A 21813-nucleotide genomic window follows, 5' to 3' on the forward strand; every position below is an offset into this window, starting at 1 on the left:
TAGGAATTGCAAAAATGCATGCATGCATGCATGCATACGTACATACTGATTCACTCCCCAGTTCCCTTAAACCCAACTGTTAAAACGCTCTCTCCTCAAAACAGCAATGGTTATCTTTTTTTTTTTTTTTACCCCACGGTGTAGCTCTCTGGCTGACAAGAAAGTCCCTCTGTACCCCAGGCTAGCCTCCAACTCAGAGATCTGCTTGTTTCTGCCTCCCGACTGCTGGGCTACTCTGCCCAAGTTGCTAGCTTTAAAGATATATTTTTAAGCGGAAAAAGATATATTTTTAAGCGGGGTTGGGGGAGGAAGAGTTTGGGGGTTGATGTTTCAAAATTTACATATTTTTTATACAGTATATATCGGTCATCTTTCCTCCCCCCTAACTTCATGTGAAACCTAGAAGTTTTTAAACAAAGCCAAAAAAACCCTGAATTTTCGAAATGTGAACTGAATAACACTTTTATTTCCTACACAGACTTGAAAATTCCAAGAAATTGCGAACAGGCAATGAATACACTTCTAGTGTTCTACGTTACACCCGGAGGTGGTCCACACAGCACACAGTCCAACAGTTTCACACTGCTCTTACAGCTCACACTTTACAACCGGAGGGCACTGTGGCATCTTTAAAGCATCGGGATTGCCAATACCGTCGGTCTTTCCGCTTTTTGGACATCACTGCCTAAAGACCCCTCCTCCACACCCCAATATGGCCAAAACTCAAATACAGAGGAAACCGTCATAGAAGATCTGAGTCCAGACGCGCCAAGTGGCTTGAATTTAATTTACCTGGCAAGTCGACTCTTCCACATCCACACCACTACAGGACCCTCAGGTCACAACATGTTAGTATCCAAAGAATAGACTCAAAGCATCAAGGGCCACCAAGGCGAGCCCACTCACAAAACCTCCACTCAGCCCTGGCCAAGGCACCTCAGGAGCAGAGTCTGCGGCAGGAGACTGATGCAGACGTCCCCGCGCCCCTCCCCTACCTGGGAGGGTCCACCGACTCTTGCACCCAGGCCGCGGGCAGCCAGAGCACAAGGACATCGTCCGAGTCCGACATGGACGCGCGCCGCAGTCTAGCAAGCCTCCGCCCGCCCGGCGAGCCGCTTCGCCGGAGTCCCAGGTGCCAGCCCGTGGGGGGCGGAGCCTCTGTGAACCCCGCCCACCTCAGGACCTTTCCCCCACCCCCACCCCCCCCCACTCCCCCCACCCCCCGGCGCACGAGGGAGAGCCAGCCCCGGGGAGCCCCGATGGTCCCTGCCCTGCTCCGCGCACGCGCAGGTGTGGACCTGCCCTGGCACCGCCCTCGGAGCCCGAATCTCTCGTGCTAGGGCGGGCACCTAGCAGGCAGGCACCGAGCGAGGAGCTAGGTTGCATACGAACGCTGCCTCACACCTTCACACAGCGCCAGGGTGGCCGGCTCAATTGCTCGAGGAAATCCGAAGTTCGAGTCCAGCCTGGTCCACAGCGAGGACATCCACTCCTCAAATTAGTAGTAGTAGTAGTAGTAGTAGTAGTAGTAGTAGTAGTAGTAATAATAATAATAATAATAATAATAATAACTTCCTCGATTTATCCGAAACCTGCTAACTGCACCTCCTCCTCGCCCTCATCCACCACATTCTCCCACAAACCTGGAGTTCCTTCATCCTTCGGCTCCTTGGAATTCAGCGCTTAGCTGAGACAGAACGCCTGCAAGCTCCTCTTGCTTCTCTGGAATCTTCAGGAACAGCGCTGCAGACTATGCTTTTATACCTCCACTCACTCACGTGCAGGAGGTGGAGCCAGGGTTTCTGATTGCGCTTGCGCAGTAGGAGGGAAGGCGGAAACTCCTCCCAGCTGGCTTGAACGGGGGGGGGGGGGGGGGGGGCTGGTAGAATGGCGCTTATTCCCTAGAGGTGAACTCTGTGCTTAGTGTGTATGTCCTCTGCACATAGTAGGCTTGCAGGGAGGAATTGTTAACACTGGTCTCTGATACTGTTTTAATAAAAGAGAAAAAGAAATTGGGCGGCAGGGCCCAATTCTGTGACAATACTAGGCAGGTTTTAGATGACCCCGAGCATGGAGCTACTGGTGGTTCCGAGCTGCCTGACATGGTGCTGGGAACTGAACTTGGGTCCTCTAGGACAGCAGAATTGTGTTTCAAGGATCTGAAACAATGATGTTTTTAAAAGACTTCTTGGGGTTGGGGATTTAGCTCAGTGGTAGAGCGCTTGCCTAGCAAGCGCAAGGCCCTGGGTTCGATCCCCAGCTCCGAAAAAAAGAAAAAAGAAAAAAAAAAAAAAAGACTTCTTGCATTCAGAAAGTGAATTCTCCTTCACCTTCCGGCCTGTTTAGAGACTCTTGTGGCTCACAGAATCCAGTCCTCTGGTCAAGTGGTTTGGATTTAACTTCACAATTCTAAGCTTGAGAATTACTGCACTATACCCAGGCAGAAAACCCAAGACAAGGGGCTCAAAAGATGTGCTATGGCCCTTTCAACAATAATTTATTATGTAAAAAATTAAAGTATGTGGCATGAGGTGTTGTCTTTAATATTTTGGTCTATAAAAGGTTTCGCCTTTACTGAAAGTTGCAGCTCTGGACTTTATGAAAATGGAGATATTTGCTTCTTTTACTCTAAGTCCAGCTGAGTGAAGAGACGTAACTTTCATCAGCACTTAAGGCCCTTCCAAATAAACACTAAATGTTATTATACAAATATATAGAACAGAAGAAAAGTCCATCTTGGTGGCACCCACCATTAATCCCAGCACTCAGGGAGCAGAGGCAGGTGGATCTCTGAGTTCAAGGCCATCGTGGTCTACAGAGGGAGTTCCAGGACAGCCAGGAGCTACACAAAGAAATCATGCTTGGAAAAAACCCAAATAAACAAAGAGGAAGAAGAAGGAGGAGGAAGAGGAGGAGGAGGAGGAGGAGATAGAGGAGGAAGAGGAGGAAGAGGAAGAAGAAGAGGAGGAGGGGAAGAAGAAAAATACCCTTCAGAATCTGTTGTGGATTGCTCTGAAGCTGTTTGTATTCTGATGTTAATTTGCTTCCCCAACGGGGGTGGGGGAGGGCTACCCCACCACTACCCCCACTTGCAGTTGATCACGTACTCCCGGCGCTCTCAAGTTAAAAATCTCACTATTTTAACTGGTTAAATAAAGATCAAGTCTGTGATTGGGCAGTAGAGGGGAAAGGTGGGATGGGAGGTCTTGAGAGTGAGGGAAGGAGGAGGAGGAAGAGGAGGAGAAGGAGGAAGAGGAGGAGGAGGAATCCAAGATGGAGCAGAAGCATGTGGCCAGAGGAAACTGCAGGTAGCAAAGAGTCTCCTAGCCTTGGAATAAGTTAGTGTAGTGCTAGGTCTGCACAGTCTATGCACACAGTTTATAAATGTAATAACTCGATGGTGTTTTTTTGTTGTTGTTTTTTTCTTTTTTTTTTTTTTTGGTTCTTTTTTTTGGAGCTGGGGACCGAACCCAGGGCCTTGCGCTTCCTAGGTAAGCGCTCTACCACTGAGCTAAATCCCCAGCCCCCCCCCCTTTTTTTTTTTTTTAATATGGGCTTTTGGGGGTTGGGAATTACTGCAACATAAATCATTTGGAGATTAAAAAGTCTTTTGTAGCCTGGAGAGATGGCCCAGTGGGTAAGAATTGAAAGCTTACTTCAGAAGCTTGAATTCCCAGCACTTGTATAAAAAGCCAGATGTGGTTCTTGCCTCTGTGATCCCAGCATGAAGGGGACGGACAGGAGGTAAACCGGAGCTTGCCGGTTGCCAGCCTTGCTCCAAGTTAAGCAGGAGACCTTATCGGGTGCAACATATACACACTACACACATACAGTACAGGCAAACACATAAATATACACACACCACACACATACAACACACACACACACGTAAATTTTTAGATGAATCAATAAATGTGAGTGCTAAGTATACTTTGGGAGGGCGCCCAGTACCTTCCTGTAGCAATGACGCTAGAATGTAGGGGTGAAGTTTCTGAGGTATCTGCTGGGTCCTCCACGTCCAGTGAGTTGAGTGGGTGTTGTCCTCAGCAATGCTGCCTTGGAATCAGTTTGTGGAGAGCAACCTATAGCCTTGGCGTATTAGCTAGGCTTCTGTTAACTGAAATATATTTCCTTGATACAAATGCTGTATCTTCTTTTGTTTCCTTTAGAGGACTGATACGCATAAATATTTTTATTAACTAAATAATACTAGAACGCACTCTGCAATAGACGCAGATGAAAATGGCGTCTGTTATTTTCCCCAATCCTTTTTTTTAAAAAGATTTATTTATTTATATGTAAGTACACTGTCGCTGTCTTCAGGCACACCAGTAGAGGGCATCAGATCTCATTACAGATGGTTGTGAGCCACCATGTGGCTGCTGGGATTTGAACTCAGGACCTATGGAAGAGCAGACAATGCTCTTAACCACTGAGCCATCTTTCCAGCCCTATTTTCCCAGACCTTAAAGAAATTAACCTGATTTTCTTTCGTTGCATTTGTTAACATCATCTGGAATTTTCATTCTGTTTTATTTAAATTATTTTTTTACTGAAATTGTTTCTCCTTTAAAATAGCTTTTGCTGTATTCTGTTTTTAATTATGGTCAGAAGTGCTCTTCGAAATTATTTCTGTGTCTACGTCTTTTCAAATGTTCAGTTAGAGCCTCAGTGTCTCTGTTCAATGTGTCTGGGTGAGGGTGATCTTTAGCCCGTGTACCCTGGACTCTCCTGCACTCAGCCACCTTTCAGCCTGGAGCAGACATGTATTTGCAGACGTGTTCACATCCATCACAAAGCTGCTTCTTCATTCAGGAAAACAGCTGCCGGAATGTGAGGGTTTGTCTTGCTCCTCCGTCGACCCCCTCCTTTTGTTCTTTTTGCTCTGCAGCTCGTGGGATCTTTTCAGATTGTTTCAGCTCCTCCCGATTCGCTATTTACTGGATTTTGGAATTTCTGTTTTGAAAGGTGTTTTCGAAAACTGCAAAAGTCTACACAGTATTGCTAATTTCCATGTGCTTTTTATCCGGACTCACTGTTAACGCAGCCACTTGATAAGGCTATCGATTAGAATCTCCGCATTTATTATTGTGTTAGCATGTTTTTCCCCTGTTGCTATTATTGAGAGGACTGAGTTAGACCAGGCTGACTCCGTGACAGGCTGCAAACCTGGCAGTTTGGGAGACTCTACCTAAGTTTTTTTTTTTTTCACAGAAATGAGAACCGGGATCCAGGAACCTGTGGTCAGCCAACCACAGCTGCGGGCAGTCATTCTGAGGATGCCTTGCCACCCTGAAAAGTTCCCAGAGCCCTAACCAGTCATAAAGACACCCATATCCGTGGAGACAGAGTCAACCAATCAAGGGAGGGGAAAGATAAAAGTCGCCCACTCCCTACCCTAACAGGCTTTAAAGTGACCCTGCAGAGGACACAGGTCTTGCATCCTGAAGGATAGTGGACCCCTGCATCCTGGCTCCCCGCAGACTAAGTGCTCTTTGCTATGGCATGCTCTTTGAGTCTGGGAAATCATTCTCCTGCGAATCACGAACCCTTACATTATAAAGCACCTGGCAAAAGCAACCTAAGCCAGGAAAGATTTATTTTAGCTCATGGTCTTCAAGGTTTCAGGCCATCATGATAGGAAGGACGCTGTTAATATCGCGGCAGACAGGCAGAGAGTGGGGGAAGAGAGGAGGGAGGAAGGGAAGAAAGGGGAGATGAAGAGAGGAGGAAGAGGGGAGGGAGAGAGAAAATGAACACGGAGAAGGGTCTGGGCCACGACATCACCCCCCTCCCCCAATCCCCAGTGCATGCTCCCCGGGGACATATTTCTAGTTAGGCTCTAGCTCCTGAAGTTCCCAGGACCTCCTATAAAAGTGGATCCAATTAGGGGCCAAGCCTTCAATGCGTGAGACATTTTAGGGACTGCTTCATCCCCAATCTGTTGCATTACTCATGTGGGACTATGTATGAGTAAGTTACAATTTGCCCACATCGTGCAGGACTCTGTACCCCTTTACCGTCCACATGAATAATACTAAATCTTACAATATGCTCTATATTCTTAGTTTACTGCAGCCTCAATAAGTTTAAATCATTTTCTTTGCTTGGTTGCTTTCTCTCCCACCCACCCAGGGTTCTGCGTAGCCCTGGCTATCCTGGAACTCAAGGATGCACCTTCCCCTGTCTCTGGAGTGCTGTAATCAAGGGTGTGGCATCACCCTAGTTTTCTTGATTTCTAGTGAAGATTCCATCTGTAACCAGGACAACAGTTTGCTGTCACGTGCCGTCTTTAGCAAGCCTAGAGCACTTCCTTGGTCTTGTTTTATTTTTTTCAGAACCTTAACATTTTTTTTTTTAGAGATTAAAAACTTTTCTGTGTATAGGTGTTTGTCCTAGTGAGTTTATGTGCACCGTGGGGAGGTAGGTGCCCACAAAAGCCAGAAGGTGTCAGATGCCCTGGAGCCAGAATTACAAGCATTTGGCACACTGGGGTACTGGGCACTGTACCCAGGTCCTCTGCTAGAGCAGCATGGACTCTGTTGAGCCATTGGAGCTAGCCCTATGGCCTAAACACTAAAACAAAAGATTTACTTCTGTTATGTTTATTTAGGTGTATGTGTTTGTATACAAGTGGGTGTCCAAGAAGCCAGGAGAGGACATTAGATCCCCTAGAGCAGGAGTTATCTATGGTGATGAGTCACGTGAGGGGTCCTGGGAGCAGTACTCTGGCCCTTTGGAAGAGTGGTGAGTGCTGTTAACTGCTTTCCATCTCTCAATCTTTGCATTTTAAACGAAAACCGTGTAGCCAACGTAGTACTTAATGGCGAGCATCTAGATGCTTTCTTAGCTCAGCAGAAAAGGCAAGGATACATCTGGTCCTTTGCTACGGCTTTCCTCGACAGTATAAGGAACGTTCTATGCTGTTAAGTCGCATCTGTGATGAGCTGGGCGCAGAGCCAGGAGGATTACAAGTTTGAAATCAGCTTGGAATACACAGCAAAAATCTTTTAAAAAAAAAAATGTAAAAAGAACAACAAGTGAGAAAACGCTATCTTCTCTGGGTGGAAGACCTTTTTACCCTATCCGTATATTCCTCTTCCCACATTGTTGGGGATGACAATTTCTCTTCCTCTGTTCCTTTTTAACCTTTGTGTGTCTGTCTGCACGTGTACGCATGTAGTGCGAAGTGGGAGTTTCTGGATATGTCAGGTGATACAGCCTCACGTGGTGAGGCCACCTCACGTGGTGAGGCCACCCCACGTGGTGAGGCCACCCCACGTGGTGTTTTGCTGAGGCAAGACCTGTGGGAGGACACGTGGTGTTTTGAGAGAGTATAAATAGGACAGTGATGGTGGATTTGCGTAGCTAGCCTTGCAACGCTTTTGTTGGTCTCGTGTCTTCATCGGTTTCGCGTCTTCGTCTTAATCTTTGCTGAACTTCACTTTGTTGAGAGAAGCACAGCAGAGTACGTCTCCCGGCGACCAGGCTGATTCTGGTCACCTGGCTGTTTCTGCCCCCACTGCTAATTTGCATTTGGTATCCTGACGCTAGTGAACTGGATTGCTGGTGTCTTGACAGAGATTGGAATTGCCCCAAGGAACAGGTCCACATCCCTTTATCCTGTTTGTCATCTTTTCTCCCCTACCTTTGGATGGTGAGCAAGAAGTGCGGTTGATGTCTTTGAGAACCCTTGTTAAAAGTAGGTTTTAAAAAAAACCAAAGCCTACAGTAATGTATGTGTGTGCACTTTCGTGTGCAGTGCTCATGTACATGTGAGGTCAGAGGTTGTTTTAATCATTCACCATCCGTATTATTTTTTTGAGTCAAGGTTTTCTATCAACCTTGAACCCCGAGTCTGGAGCACACTGATTTATCAAAATTAGGCTAGAGGAATCCAGGGAGCTGTTTCCCCACCAACCCCCAGGGTCACAGAGATGCGCCACCGTGCCTGGACTTTACATCTTGCTGGGGAGCCAAATTCAGTTCCTCCTGTTTGCACAGCAAGCTCTTTACCGACTGAATTACCTTCCAAGCCACATGTCTTTAATCTTAATGGGGGGAAATCATGTTCTATTATGAAATTCTATTTTTACTTTAATTATGGTACCTTAAAAATAATTTCCAAAATTAACTCTTGATTCCTTCCTCTGGGTGTGAGTAGCTTTCAGCTGTTAACAGTGTAAAGTGGAATTTTTGTAAGGTTTGTAGCATTAGCAGTCACTGAAAGGATTTAGTCAAGGTCATAGTGAACCCTAAACCAGGCAGTGAAAACCTCTTGTTTATATTTGATAAGGTCCAAAGATACTTTTAAAACTTTCCCACAGCTGCCTAGCTATTACTTAAGTAAATATTTGTATTTATGTTACAGCGTATTTTTTCCTTCCTGTTAAGACCCCCATCCCTTTATTCTCTCTGCTTTGCATGTGTTTCAAATGAGACTGTTTTCTATTTGAAGTGACATAGTAAGATGAGTGTCAGGTCCTAGGTGCATCTCACTGTTAACTGGGCTATAATTCAAGACATCCTTACGCGCTGTTGTCCCTATTATCCTGTCTCCCTACTCTTCTTCCTCACTGTTTGGACAAAACTGGCTTACATGCTTTGGAAGGCTTGGGTCAAAATGATTTTCTTTCTTTTTTAAGATTTATTTGTTTTATGTAAGTACGTGGTATACTGTCATTGTCTTCGGACACACTGGAAGATTGGGTTCCACTACAGATGGTTGTGAGGCACCATGTGGTTGCTGGGAATTGAACTCAGCACCTCTGGAAGAGCAGTCAGGGCTCTTAACCGCTGAGCCATCTCTCCAGCCCCAAAACGATTTTCTAATGAAAACACTTGTGGCCCTGTAAGGATTTATGTTGCTGCCGTTGTTTGTTGAGGGGTCTCACTGGCTTCCCTCTGACTCCAGTTCTCCCTCTGGCCGTTGCCTCTTGAGTGCTGAAGTCACAGGCTTCCTGTATCCTGGCCTTTAGGGTTTCATAGTTTGCAAGGGACAGCAATAGGACAAATGCTCCTCATACCATGCTTCCTTATTTCAGTTTCACAACTGCCCCACCCAAAGTGATACCTTTCCCCTGTAGGATGACGTCACAGGTGAGGCAGGTACAGGATAGAAGGAGGCCTGTCATTGGAGGAGAAGGAAGGATGGGCGGGAGAGAAGTTTGAAGGAGGAGGAGGAGACAGAGGCAGAAGGAGAGACGGAGAGAGGGGAGAAGCCATGGCAGGTGATGTTAAGATTCTGCTCTGTGTATTTACAGGTTGTTATCAGTGTTCTTAAGGGATGGATGGTACTGGGCTTTGTATGTTTAAGTGGGCAATTATATCTTATCAATTGGGTCAAAGATTTTTTTTCTTAAATATTTTATTTTTTATTTATCATATATGAGTACACTGTAGCTGTCTTCAGACACACCAGAAGAGGGCATCAGATCTCATTACAGATGGTTGTGAGCCACCATGTGGTTGCTGGGATCTGAACTCAGGACCTCTGGAAGAGCAGTCAGTGCTCTTAACCTCTGAGCCACCTCTCCAGTCCTGGGTCAAAGATTATTGTGTTGTGTGTTCTTTTATGTGAGGGTTTGAGTGTAGGAAAGCGTGCAGCTGGGATGTGTTTCCGCCGAGATATCTAGCAGATATCTTGGGGCACCGCGGCATGGACCTAGCGGGGTAAAAGACAACCGTACTTTTTTATTTATATATTATTACAACAACATTCCCCCTCTCCCTACCCCCCTATCCTCTCCCCATATTCCTCTCCCTCTCTCTCTGTTGAAGAGTTCGAGGCACAGGTGAAGTAATTTCTTAAACATGTACATACAGTGTGTGGAAGGAGAACTCAAGTCTGTGGGAATCTGAAACCCATTTCTCCACTCTTGTACCTAAGAAAAATATTTGAACAAGAAGATATTTTTTTAAAAAAGAAGCTCGACAATTGTAGTTCGTTGGAAGTTTTAATATCTTAAAACTTATAACCTTCATAAACCAAAGTCTTCAGAGTTTTGCTCCAATTAACTGTGACGTCAAGATAGTTATGGGTTTATAGAAAGTGCCATTCCCTAAACACTGTGGGATTAAATCCAAATAAATGGTATCTTCAACAGAGTGGCTGTTTGTTTATTGATGAGACACTGCCAATTTGAATCTTTTTTTTTTTTTTTTTTTTTTTTTTTGGTTCTTTTTTTCGGAGCTGGGGACCGAACCCAGGGCCTTGCGCTTCCTAGGCAAGCGCTCTACCACTGAGCTAAATCCCCAACCCCTCAATTTGAATCTTCTAGTGCCTTTTCCGTATGGCAAGCGGGAGGAGAGTCATTGAGAGAGTCATGTAATTGAAAGTCAAACGGGCTTCTCATCCACTAGGGAAAGGGTGGAGTGTTGACTTTGCTGTGACTTGAAAATGCCTGCAATCTCCTCAAACCCTCTTGAAGTGAAAATCCGGACCCCGGGGAAATGTACAAATTGGTTCCAGAAACAACAGGCTTCCCAGAGCCAAGAGAGGAAGATCTCCATCCATTTAAAGTCATCATAATTAACATTTCTCTATGAGCTGTGGTCCCTGTTGTGATGTTGGAAGGACCTTGCTCTGAACGCTCCCTCAAGAGTGAGCACACCAGGCGAGCAAGCAGACTGGTGAGGGTGCTCGACGCCAATCCTTAGGTGCTGGGAGCTCTTCTAGAAGCAGCCCCAGGAGCACAGGCTTAGAAAACACTCTTCTCCCTTGAAGAATTTCCATGGTCCTGACCCAAGTGTAGGGGAGCTAGTCTGGGAACTGTGGTCACAAGGGAAGGACAATGACGGTGAGACAAGATGGTGGCAGTAAGCAGATATCTCAGCTGAGGAAAAGAGCCTGTCACTGGAAGAGTGACAACCCCTTCATTTCTTCACAGAGCCTTTGGAACAGATCTGAGCTCCCGCTGCTCCTGTCTTCAATTCTTAAGCCCTTTGGTGTTTGAGGACACATATGTCAAGTCAAGCCATCAGATTTAGCAGTCAACCATCGTCGTTCAGCCAACAACGAGCAGGGTTGTGTTGTATTATGCTGCATGCACTGTTTGTTACAGAGTTAGGTTCAGTTGGTTACCTCGTGTTTTCTCTGTCGTTCCTACCTCCAGGGTGAAATGACTAAATTCCCTGATCACTTTGATGGGAAGTCTCCAGCAGGCCTCCTAGCAGCCAGAGTGAACATAAGAAGTACTTTCCCCCTATGATTTTATAGAATCTGTGCTTTACCTTATTTCTTTATATTCTTCTGTGTATCTGCCTATACATGTATGTATGGAGACATGTGTGCCTATACATGTATGTGTGTAAGCATGTATATGCCTATACATGTATGTGTGGAGGCATGTATATATACCTATACATGTATGTGTGTAAGCATGTATATGCCTATATATGTCTTGTGGAGGGATTATTGTTTCTCAAGCATTGTCCACCTTGATTTTTGTTTTGGAGACAGTATCTGTCACTCATGGGGAACTTGTCCACTAAGCTGGACTGGCTGAGCAGTGAGCCCCACTCACCCCACTTACCACCCTAGAGCTGGGATTACAAGCGTGCTCTACCACACCTGGTAGATTTCTTTTCCCTTTCTTTCTCCTTGTGTTCTAGGAAGGGAATTCAAGTCCTCACACTTGACAAACAAACAGTGCCCCCGCTGTGTACTTTCCTCTTTTCTGTGTGTTCTTATCCCCTGAGGTCGCAGAGCCACAGAAACAGGAACTCTGGGACCAGAACGAACTCGTCCTTGCGAAGGCAAGCCAAGCGGCTGCCCTTCCTGATGCACCACCTCACATGACCTTTGTGGGGTACATTCCAGCCCAGGCGTACCGGCCCACGGGACTAGATATTCTTAATTCAATATATTTTTTGTTTTGTTTTTTAAGATGGAATTTTGCTGTGTAGTTGAGCTGGCCTTGAACTCATTATCCTCCTGTCTTAGACTCTTGGTGTGATAGGTGTGCCCCTCCCCCAGATCTAGTTTAATACTTTTTTAAAAGACAAAAAAAACAAAAAAAACTTTTTCTCTGTGTCCTGGAACTTGCTTTGTAGACCAGGCTGGCTTCCAACACAGACCTGCCTGCCTCTGCCTCCTGAGTGCCGGGATTAAAGGTTTATCCTACCACTGCCTGGTTCCTTTTATCTAATATTAGTATACGATGTGAAGATTTTCTAATGTCACATCATTTTTATAATATTCACTTAAGTCTTAAGTAGAAAATATATTTTGTGTCCAAGAACTGTTTCCTTTCTCAACTGATTTGTCTCTGTAGGCCTGAATCTTTTGCAGGCTCTTTGTGAATATTGTTTTATTCCTTGCATATTTTCCTTGTATAAAGTGACAGGCTTTAGCTGGCTGCTGGTGGTACATGACTTTGATCCCAGTACAATGGAGGCAGAGGCAGGCGGATCGTTGAGTTCTAGGTTTACAGGGGGAATTCTAAGATGGCCAAGGTTACACAGAGAAATCTCATCTCAAAAAAGAAAAAGCGACATTGTGATATTTTCCTGCATGTATGTAATGTGTGTCCCCCTTCATGTATGTCATGTGTATCTCCCTTCATGTATGCAGTGTTTGTCCCCTTCATGTATGTCATGTGTGTCTCCCTTTATGCATGTTACATATGTTCCCCTTCATGTATGTCATGTGTGTCTCCCTTTATGCATGTTACATGTGTTCCCCTTCATGTCTGTCATGTGAACCCCCCTTCATGTTGAGCCAGGGTCTCTCCATGACTTCTTGACTGTCCTGGAGTTTGCTGTGTAGATCAGATTGGCCTTGAAATCTGCCTGCCTCTGTATCCCAAGCACTGGATTAAAGGCACCATGTCTGTCTTGCGTTTTTATTAGAAGTTTGAAGGGAGTCTCTGTTCCTCATGAAATAAGGAAATATTTATTTCTTCTGCTGTTTTTCTTAAAGTTTATCTTTATGCTCTTTTGAAATTCTTGGGACTGTGAGTCATCTCCCCACACCTTGTGTGTGTGCAGGGGTATGTGTGTTTTCGTGTGTGTAGGTCCGAGGTCTTTATCAGGTGCTTTCTTTAGTATTTGAGATCTCTTAGTAAACCTGGATCTCTCCAGTCTAGCCAAGCTGTCTGGCATGTGATTCCCAGTGAGCTGCCTGTCTCTGCTTCCGCAGCACTGGGATGGAGTGTATACTGCAATGACCAGCTTTAATGTGGGTGCTAGATCCTAATTCAGGTCCTTGTGCTTGCACAATTAAAAATCTTGCTAATGGAGTCATCTTCCCAGTTCTTCCCATAAGAACTGAAGATTGTCAGGAAAAGAAATGAAAGCTAACAAATATTGACTAGAGTGATTATGACTATTAACCTTGGTGAACAAAGGAGATATTTAATCTGGCATTTTTTTTTTCTGGAGCTGAGGACCGAACCCAGGGCCTTGCGCTTTCTAGGCAAGCGATCTACCACTGAGCTAAATCCCCAACCCCTTTTAATCTGGCCTTTATGTAATGATTTTCATGCTATTTTAAAAATTTTTCTTTTGTATCAGGTATCAATCAGTGCATTGATCTAGTTTTAGTATGAAAGCTATACAAAACTTGAAATATTGTTGAAAAGATCTGAGCAGAATTATAACTAAGGTTGGAAGTTGTTAATAAGTGACTTATTCAACTCAGAATTGTCAGGGGAAGATGAAGAGCAGTCAAATCCTGTTTATTGCATTTTTTTCTATGGAAAAGGAGATAAATTAAGACCCTGGATGCCAGCTGCAAAGAGTGCTGGCGGGTCTGAAAATCACTGAAGGAGGACCCCAGACTCATACATTATGCAAAGACAAGAGCATTTATTGGGCAGAAACCATCAACCCACAGGCATCAACCACTCTTTAAAATGGTGACTCCAGATAAAGGCAGGCAGGCTGCCTTCTTAGAGGGAACTGGAGGAACTCTCTAGAGGGATTGAGTGATCTAAGATTTCATCGGTGGGGGCTACGTGGTCACAGGCAATCTGCATTTCTATGTCATGAACGTGTAACCATGAGATGAGATAGGGCTCCCCAGGGCAGATGGCCCATTCTGGGATAAGATATTTCCTCATTTTTGTGGTTATTCCTAAGGTATTCTTTGGGAGGGGGTTTTATGACCTCGTTCTGGATTTTATGGTTTGTCCCTCGAGCCTGGTCTCTCAGGTGTGGTCTTAAATGGAGACAAACGGGGTTCATGTTGACCTTTCAGTGCTAAATCTCCTACTCAGGCAGTGTGCTTTGTATCACGGTGGTGCGGCTGTGACCATCACAACCACTGATTCGTTTACCCCTTCTTTGTCAGCAAATGAAACAATTTATAAAAGGAGAAATACGGTAATGTATAACGGAAAAATAAACAAATCAACTTAAGGCAGTGTCAGTTATGGATGAATCATGTGCTGCCCCCATTCATACATTGGATCTCTGTAACTCTCAGTGTGACTATATTTGAGGATAAAACTTTGTAGAAAGCAACTAAGGTTAAACAGCAAACAACTTCATAAGGGTGAAACTCTGTGTCTTAGGGTTTTACTGCTGTGAACAGACACCGTTGTTGTTGTAAAAATATAAAAAATAGAAATGAGTAATTGTCTTTTACCCCGCTAGGTCCGCGCTGCGGTGTCCCAAGATATCTGTTAGGTATCTTGGCAGAAACACATCCCAGCCGCACGCTTTCCTACACTCAAACCCTCATATAAAAGAACACACAACACAATAATCTTTGACCCAATTGATAAGATATAATTGCCCACTTAAACATACAAAGCCCGGTACCATCCATCCCTAGGAACATTAATAACAACCTATAAATACACAGAGCAGAATCTTAACATCACCTGCCATGGCTTCTCCCCTCTCTCCTTCTCCTCTTCTCTCCCCTCGTCTCCTCTTCTTCCTTCAAACTTCTCTCCCGCCCATCCTTTCTTCTCCTCCAATGACAGGCCTGCTTCTATCCTGTACCTGCCCCTCACCAGTACTTTAGAAATTCAATGGAGAGGTGGTTCTGGTGAAGTCATCTGAGTTCTGAGTCCTTGACTAGGCAGCTGTCCTTGGGGCAGTGGAATTAGCATCAAAATACAGTAACTTCAGGGCAAACCACAACATTTCACCCTTTTTGTCCAGTTAAAAAGCCTTTTCACTTATATATTGAGTACAATTACCATTCTACAATTTATAAAGCATATGATATATTCAACACCCAGTCCATCACTGTATCAGTTAAACAGAACATTCCATTCCAGCTTAAGAAAGGCTTAAAATCTATATCTTGGCTAGCTTGTATACCATCTGATAACCATCCAATAAAATATGTATATTTAGAGTTAAACAGCCTGATAGGCTATGAGACTATAATGTCTTCAACCCCCTCAGAAATCTGGGAATGACCAAATATCTATACACATAGGAAGCCTAACACGGCTTCCAGAACTGAGAGGTTGTAGAGACAAATCTCCGCTAGCACAGTCCTCTGTTAGCAACATGTGAGCCTTCAGCCTTTTGGCCCAAAATCAACTGACAGACTCTAGAAATGCAGTTTTTTTTTTTTTTTTTTTGGTTCTTTTTTTCGGAGCTGGGGACCGAACCCAGGGCCTTGCGCTTCCTAGGTAAGTGCTCTACCACTGAGCTAAATCCCCAGCCCCTAGAAATGCAGATTTTTAAGGGCTGATCACCCTGTCTTGGCAGGGTTTTTCAGTCAACTATTCTGCATAATTTGTCCTTTTCTGGACAGTATTAGTCTGCAGATGAAACAGGCAGTTTTGTGTAGTGGCTGCCTAGTCACAAAGTATTGCCTCACCTGGATGTAGAGATGTTCAAATTCTTCGTTAAATCCACCAAAGGGGAACTGTTAGGAGCAGATATGTCTCAACAAAAGATAAATAACTTTAAATCTCAAATTTTGTGGATTTCTGACTTTTTGAAAACCACCTATCTATATAAGACAATCTGGACTGTTGTCTTTATATCTTAATAATATCTTGAAAGTTCTCTCACAAACTCAGAGCCATGACTTTGCTATTTGAATCTTAACTCATAGGTGTAATCAACTCAGAAGTTTGTAATGACATTAATAGAAGGACTGGCTCTAAACCTTGAAAACTTTTTTGACAAAAAAATCCTATACCAAAACAAAGATACGATTTAAGCTTAGTTACCAAATGAGATTATGACTGTACAAATCAATCTAGCTAATTCCTCCCTGTTAAATTACAACCAATTTTAAATTCCTCATAAAAACAACTCTAGAATAACCACTTTCAGCCCCCAAAGTCCAGGGAATTGGGGTGATGACTCCTCCGTAACTTCTTCAAGCTGAACAGGGGCGTTGAGATATCCTTGGGGGTAGGGGGTAGGAAGAATGAGGCAAATGCTGTAGCAGGATGTGTCCTGACTGGACCCAGCTGAAAGTCCTTGAGACCAGGATTCCAAGTAGGTAGGCACGCTCTGTAAAATACAACTCTCAAGAAAAAGTTTAGAATCGAGATATCTTTTTGTTTGATTCTCCTGAATAAATTTTTCAGGTGGTCTACCTCTATCAAATCTGATCAGTATGACTCTGTGAGGTTTCCAGAGCCTAACCACACTTTTTAAAAACACAAAGACAAAATCTTTCTCCCAAAATACTGTGTTCCTTAGTCTGAAACCAGAAAAGCTTGTATCTTGTACTCTCTCCCAGAGTAATAATATAACCATAAAACTCAAAGTCACACCCATCATGAATATTAAACAATTTTTTAAAAAAGGAAGTAAGCTAAACAATGAGCCTGATAGGCTTTTGTACTCTGTGATATCAGGAAATTATCCCTAAGTTCCCGTGGAGCCCACGTTAAGAGAATTTGAGCTTCCTGTTGTGGTATATATCAAAAGTAACCACAAACCCTCGCTAGCCAGCATCAACGAGCCATATGGCCTTTAGCAGTGTAATTCATAAAACAAACCAAATACCTTTTATCAATTCCAGTATCAATAACACATCAAACCAGGACTTTAGCCCAAAATATCTCAATCTGTTAAGCTCTCTACCCAGAGCCACAGATTTTTCTTTAACCTTAATAACTTCTAAAATATATGCCTGCATTCACTCTCCATGGTGTTACAGACATTTCATCACAACTCTCTACTTGGAGTTAGTGACTAATTTTTCCCTATCTAAGTTCTGAACCGTGGATGAGAATCCCCACCTGATTCAGGTAATCTCTTTACTCTCTTCTTTCTAAAAACAAACTCAACCACCTTTTAATAATACCTGTAATTAAGAAGTATCTTGTCTAACTAGGATTTCAACCCAAAATTCCTGTGGAGCCCACGTTAAAAAGAATATGAGTATCCTGAAAGACTTCTTAAACAACTTTCTTTAAAAAGCAGCTTTTAATCTCTAACTCTCTGATCTGTCATTACTTCTCACATAGCAGGGGACCTACAGCCTGTCAGCCCAGGTGGCTTCCCTGTTTCTTTGTTTGAATTCCTGCACTTAAGATATCACATGACTTAACATGGCGCCAGCCTCCTCTTAGAAAATAAAAACTTTCTCTCAACTCTCAGGATTACTAGTGGATTCTTGTCCGTCACTTTGGCGCGCCATCTGTTGCTGTAAAAATATAAATAATAGAAATGAGTAATTGTCTTTTACCCAGCTAGGTCCGCGCTGTGGTGTCCCAAGATATCTGTTAGTTATCTTGGCAGAAACACATCCCAGTCGCACGCTTTCCTACACTCAAACCCTCACATAAAAGAACACACAACACAATAATCTTAGATCCAAGTGGTAAGATATAATTATCCACTTAAACATACAAAGCCCGGTACCATCCATCCCTAGGAACATTAATAACAACTTATAATTACACAGAGCAGAATCTTAACATCACCTGCCATGGCTTCTCCCCTCTCTCCTTCTCCTCCTCTTCCTTCAAACTTCTCTCCCACCCATCCTTTCTTCTCCTCCAATGACAGGCCTCCTTCTATCCTGTACCTGCCCCTCACCAGTACTTTACAAATTCAATGGGGAGGTGGTTCTGGTGAAGTCACCTGGGTTCTGAGTCCTTGACTAGGCAGCTGTCATTGGGGCAGTGGAATTAGCATCAAAATACAGTAACTTAAGGGCAAACCACAACACACCATGACTAAGGCAACTCTTAGAAGGACAACATTTAATTGAGGCTGGCTTACAGGTTCAGAGGTTCAGTCCATTATCATCAAGGCAGGAACATGGCAGCATCCAGGCAGGCAAGGTGTAGGTGGAGCTGAGAGTTCTACATCTTCATCTGAAGGCTGCTAGGAGGACACTGGCTCCCACATGGTTAGGAGAAGGGTCTTGTTGCCCATCCCTACAGCAACACACTTCCTCCACAAAGCCACACCTACTCCAACAAGGCCACACCTCCTAATAGTGCCACTTCTGAGGCCAAGTGTATTCAAACTACCACACTCTATTTTGATAGAATTGCTTTCCTCAAAAGAAGAGGAAGAGACACTTGAGGACTCTGTATGCAAGCAGTGCCGAAAGGTCTTAGAAGGACACAGAATAAGGTGGTCAACTGAAGTCAGGAAAAGAGTCTTCACTGGGAACCAATCGAGAAGCTTTATCTTAGAGCTACAGCCTACAGTGTGTAAGGAATCAGAGTTCGGTCCCTTTACCTACCCTTAGTGGTGTCTTGTTATAGTAACCCTTATTAGTTACTTGTCTTCTTGTTGTGGCAAAAAAAAAAAAAAAAAAAAAAAAAGTCTGACAAAGCAATGAAGAAAGAGGGAATTTATTTTGACTCACAGTCTGAGGCTTCTCTCCCTCAAGACAACTGATCACTTTGCATCCACGGTCAGGAAGCAGAGAGCTATGGATGCTGGTACCCAGGCAATCTTCTTCCTCTCTGTTCTAGCAGTTAGCATCTTACCTCTTTAATTAGCCCAATCTACAAAATACCTCCCACACTTACTGAAAGCTTTGTCTTCAAGGTGATTGTAGATGCTATCAAGATGACAATTGGTGTAAACTGCCACAGAACCTGAGTGGGTGGTACAGAAGCTTTGAGATCTTTTATAATCTTTCCCCAAAGATTCTGCTCAACTTCTCAATCTCATGTCCCTCTTTTGGACTCACGTGCTCTGTTTTAATCATTTCTGGTCATGTTGAATTGGCAGCTTTAATTAATAAAATCTTGTGAGATCGGGGATCTAACTCAGTGTAGAATGCTTTACTTAGTATGTGAAAAATCTTGGTTTGGTCTCTAGCACCAATAAATACGTATTTGTGACATTTTTAGACAAACGAGAAAACGTGTAGTGCCTTGTGATTTGTCTTCTTTGGACAGTCTAAGTGTCATAATTACAATCTAAAAGGTTCCCTGCTGGCTCACAATTGAAGGGTTGGTATCTAGTTGGTTTGAACTGGGGCGGGGTGACTGAAACTTTAATAGGTGAGTCTTGACTTGAAAGTAGGTCATTGGGGACATGACTTTGAGAGCCATCCCATTTCAAATTCCTTTTCTTCTCTCTTTTATTTTATTTATTTATTTATTTATTTATTTATTTATTTATTTATTTATTTTTTTGGAGCTGGGGACCAAACCCAGGGCCTTGCGCTTGCTAGGCAAGCGCTCTACCACTGAGCTAAATCCCCAACCCTTCCTTTCTTCTCTCTTTGCTTCCCGTGGCCCCTTTGAGATGAGCCACTTTGCACTGCCACACCCTTTGCTTTACCCTCCCAAGGCTCAGAAACAATGAGTCTATCCAGCTGCGGACAGAACCTGTTAAAATAGTGAATCAAACAAATTCGTCTGTCTGTAGTGTTTCACTTAGGTTCCACTCGTCACATTAATAAGAAACTGACAGACCTTCCCAAAAGAACCCCACAAATACACTCTACAACCCTGGTTTAGAGCCAGCTTGCTAGTTAGTACCTTTATTTCTGCATACATTTGAATTTTTTTTTTAAAGTTTTATTTGTTTAATGTATCTGAGCACACGGTAGCTGTCTTAGATACGCCAGAAGAGGGCATCAGATCCCATTACAGATGGTTGTGAGCCACCATGTGGTTGCTGGGAATTGAACTCAGGACCTCTGGTAGAGCAGTCAGTGCTCTTAACCGCTGAGCCATTTCTCTAGCCCCTGAATTGTTTCCCTGATATTTAGACATATGAACTTATTTGAAAGACCTCCCTTCCCAGCCTACCGCGGTTACTCTATTGGAGCAAAGCTGTTATATTCTTGTAAACCTTAAGAATTCTGTCTGAAGCATCGTTGGTTTCAGTACTTCACATGGTGAGATATATGAACATTGTTTATTTTAACTGCACACAAATTAGTTCTCAGCATTCTCATAAGTAGTCAACAAATCCAGTGTCCAAGACCCAAATGCGTACCAGTTATTAACGGTACGAGAAATGCTATGGTACACGGGAAGTAATTAGCTTTTAGTGGCAACTTGCACCATCAGAAAGCTCTTAGCTTCTGAGTGTGCTGCTCGCCTATAAAAAAAAGTACTCGCAGATCCTTGTTTTCCCTTACATGCATGGTTCACAGGAAACGCTGCAAACCATAGGACATGACTCTTAAACTTCTCTCAAGTTCTAGCGTTCTCTCACTCATATGTCATAACTCAGTCTGAGCTGCGTGGCATGCTGGAACATTCCAAATTGCAGAACCTTTGAACAAAGCATAGAGCCAGAGCACAGAGAGGATGGAGAAAGGACTCAGCCTTGTGAAGTCACTAAGGGAAAGGTACGTAGACACGCCTTGACACACACGTGTGTTAGTACACTTTAGGTGATGTGGGTTAACACAGTAGTATTGCCTAAGAGAAAGAATTACTGAGATGCCCTGGCCTGTGGGGATTCAGAGGAGACCCGGGAGGGGGTGAAGGAATGGGGGACAGGAGGCACAAAGAAGGAGGAGAGCAAGTCTGTGTTCTGATCAAGCTCTCAAACTTTAATTAAAAAAAGGGGGGGGGGGTTGGGGATTTAGCTCAGTGGTAGAGCGCTTGCCTAGGAAGCGCAAGGCCCTGGGTTCGGTCCCCAGCTCCGGAAAAAAAAAAAAAAGCGGCTTAGAAAGACGGCGGTGATCACTGCCATCATCACCCTCCCTATAGCCCTAAACCGTAAGTTGCAGGTATAGACTGATGAGAACTGACGGCGGGAGACAGAAGCTGTAAAAGTGAGAAAAATGGACAACTGGCTAGGTGTCCTAGAGGGTGTAAGTGGGTTTCACATTCCTGAGACAGAGGGTGTTTAAGCGGGCTTGGCTCCCAGCACCGAGAGGTCAGCAGAGCATTCTACACAGGATTTCTGGATACCCACGAATCAATATTGGCTGGGTTTCCTACCAGACAGACTGGCTCTGCCTAGAATCCTGGAGTTGTCTAGGATCTCGAGGAATACAGTTGGAGGAGTTCTTACAGTGAGTAGGAGGTTAAACTAGGAAGACACACTGACTTCTCACATTTTATCTCCTCCCACCCCACCTCCCAAGATGGGATCTGTCATATCCCAGGCTGACCTTAACCTCATTTCGTAGTCAAAGATGTGGTGATCCTGGAGACCAGACCAAACTCAGGACTTTATGCAGCTACGACGAGCTGCCCTTCTCCCTCCCTTTTCTTTTCTTTTCTTTCTTTCTTTTTTTTTTTTTTTTGGTTCTTTTTTTTCGGAGCTGGGGACCGAACCCAGGGCCTTGCGCTTCCTAGGCAAGCGCTCTACCGCTGAGCTAAATCCCCAGCCCCTCCCCCTCCCTTTTCAACAATTGAAAATAACATTCTTAGGAGGAACCAGGAACTGGGGTGGGGTAGCTTCTCCCATAACCTGTGCTACAAATATAATACAGTCAGGTCA

At 44.1% G+C, this 21813-nt stretch overlaps 2 protein-coding genes across 1 annotated transcript in view; one reads left to right on the forward strand and one right to left on the reverse strand.

The window, feature by feature from the left end:
* Positions 1-1156, reverse strand: part of Tex15 (testis expressed 15, meiosis and synapsis associated) — a 59949-nt gene extending 58793 nt beyond the window's left edge. The window contains 1 exon segment of the mRNA NM_001106087.2: positions 996-1156. The gene's annotated coding sequence lies outside the window, so the exon portion shown is untranslated.
* Positions 1-21813, forward strand: part of Erich1 (glutamate-rich 1) — a gene marked incomplete at its 5' end in the record, with an annotated part of 52793804 nt that overhangs the window by 35904408 nt on the left and 16867583 nt on the right.

The sequence above is a fragment of the Rattus norvegicus genome, chromosome 16, assembly GCF_021556685.1.
Source record: "Rattus norvegicus strain SHRSP/BbbUtx chromosome 16, alternate assembly SHRSP_T2T, whole genome shotgun sequence".
Classification (NCBI taxonomy): domain Eukaryota; kingdom Metazoa; phylum Chordata; class Mammalia; order Rodentia; family Muridae; genus Rattus; species Rattus norvegicus.